This window comes from Phacochoerus africanus, chromosome 6, assembly GCF_016906955.1.
Source record: "Phacochoerus africanus isolate WHEZ1 chromosome 6, ROS_Pafr_v1, whole genome shotgun sequence".
NCBI lineage: Eukaryota > Metazoa > Chordata > Mammalia > Artiodactyla > Suidae > Phacochoerus > Phacochoerus africanus.
The window spans coordinates 110706288-110708791 of record NC_062549.1 but is presented as its reverse complement, the minus strand read 5'-3'; the positions used below and the strand labels follow the sequence as shown (position 1 = coordinate 110708791).

The 2504-nt window shown below is 49.5% G+C and overlaps 1 pseudogene; it reads right to left on the bottom strand.

Moving 5' to 3' along the window:
• Positions 1-246: 246 nt before the first annotated feature.
• LOC125128944 (L-lactate dehydrogenase B chain-like) lies at positions 247-1251 on the bottom strand (annotated as a pseudogene).
• Positions 1252-2504: the final 1253 nt, after the last annotated feature.

Genomic DNA, 2504 nt, shown 5'->3' with positions numbered 1-2504 from the left:
AGGAAGAGAAAAGCAAACTGATCCATGTACATGGATGAAAACTAAAAGCTCATGGTCCCGCACATTGCAGTTGGTTTTTGTTTGTTTTCGTGGTTTTGTTTTTTGGCTGCACCCACAGCATTCAGAAGTTCCTGTGTGAGGAATGAAACCCATGCCACCGCAGTGACCCAAGCCACAGCAGTGGCAATGCCGGATCCTTCACCCTGCTCAGCCACCAGGGAACTCCACATTGGGATCTTTAAATTTCTACAGCCTAGGACCCAGAAGTGACAAGACCTTTAGGTCCTCTGGATGTCCCACAGGGTATCTGCACTTTTCTTGAGTTGAGCGACCTCATCAGCCTTCCGCTTCTGGTCAATAACACACTGGTTAATCCCTGAGCTTTCAGGATACAGGAAGGCCCAGAAAGACCTCATTCTCAATGCCATGCATCCCCTTCACCATCGCTGACCCCAGATGAATCCTGGAGAGACTGTTTTTCACCATGGATTCCATGAGATCAGCCACATTCCATGCAGGAGTCCAGGTGGTGATTTCACAGGCACTTTCAACCACCATCTGACCCACTTCCTTCCAGTTTTCCCCATTGTTGTGTTCTCATTTCTGGATTTAGTTCCTGGAGAGAAACACCTGCCACATACCCTCCACTCCAAAGAGCCACACTCGAGTTGCCATGTTCTCTCCAAATCCATCCATGGCAGCTGCTGGCATGAATGCCAAGTTTTCAGCCATAAAATAATGAAATCTAGTAGACTCCACATTTGACATCTGCTGTCAATCACCTGGTGCCTCAGGACGTCATCGTTTCCAGGTGACATAGGTGTGCTTAGCCGCTGAGTTGGAAACCACAATTCTGATGCCTTCGGGACTGTACTTGGTGGTCAGAGGAGTCGTGAATTTGAAGACCCCATTCCTTTGCCCCAGACTGTGGGGGCGCTTTCCCTCTTGCTGGTGGACTCCACCGGCTATCGTCACAATCTTACCACGGGCGGTTACAGAGCACTCTGTATCTGCCACAAATCTAGGTGTCTGAAGACATAAGCTCTCCTGCTGCAGAGGCATCATTGCTACTTTGAGTTTCTCCTCTAAAACATCTGCCAGGGCAAGTTCGTCAGCCAGGGACTTTCCCAGAATGCTGAAGACACATGCCACACCAACTCGTTCAATGCCCGTGACAATGATTTTATTGTTTGGGACTCTTGCCTCTTCTTCTGCGCCCAGTGCTAGCGGTTTTTCCTTAAGCGTTACCATGGTACACAGGACGGAGAAGGCTCTGGGGACAGTCGTAAGAGTTGTGCAAGGGAGACAATGACAGCCGTGTGCCCAGCCTCCTCCCTTTCCACTCCTCCTGGTCACCCATCCAAGTGCATAGGGGCAGCTAGGACTTCACTGGATGGGTGATCTCCATAAGGCTATGCCCCAGAGTCTAGCACATAAGGGCCAGAGTCACACACCCGTTCCATGGGTCAAAACACACACACACACACACACACACACACACACACAGAGCGTGTGCATCCTGGAGCCACTGACCCCAATTCACAGGCCGTGTGGGGGCCTGCCTGCTGTTGGGGTTCATAATCCACTTTTTACTTTGGTCCCTCCCCAAGGCTGGGACCGTGCTTCTCCATCTGTGTCAGGTAGGAATAAAAACGAAAATAATAGCTACCGCTTATTACTATGAGCCAGGGACTTTATACGCCTTGCCTACGCCTTAACACCCTGTAAGAACGTGATGTCATTTTCTCTATTTCAAGATCAGGAAATGGAGGGTCAGAGTAATTGAATGATTTACTGTAAATCACAGAACACAGGGTCTGTTGGTGATACCCACAGTCCCCTTCTCGCCCGCCCACAGCGCCCTTACTCATGGGCAGTGGTGAATTTACTGAGAAATGCTTGACACTCATGCTCTGGGCCCGCCTCACTCACACCTGCCCCTTGCAAGGCCTAGAAATCAATTCATGTGGCCACACACTTTTGTGACCTTTGAGATAATAAGCTATTTTGATGTTCATTTTCATAAGGGGCCCCTCTCTCAGATTCCCCAGGACGTGGATCACCCCATTTCTGAGTGTATACCTTAAACATCCTCCCTAAAAAGTTACCGCTTCCTTCTGCTGTCCCCTCTCTCCACTTTGTTTTTCGTAGCGCTTTTGCCAACACCCCATGTACTTTATGCGTTTCTCTTATTTGCTGCACATCATAGGCACCACTCACTTCTATGTAAAGCTGTCCAATGTATGTAGTAGGTTGTTTCCATGTTACAGACCAAGATATAAAGCTGTGAGAAGTGACTCTCTCAAAGGCACCCACCGTCCAATCTAATCCCCAGTGACCTGCTCTGAGCTGCCTTTGGATCTGGCCATAGCTTGGTTTCCTCTGGCCACGAGAGCGTAACTTACACGTAGACCAGACACCACCTCACTGGTATTTCATCCTTGACTCCTCTCTCTCTCTCTCCACAAGCTCCCCCACCCTCCAAATCTCACCCATCACCTCCC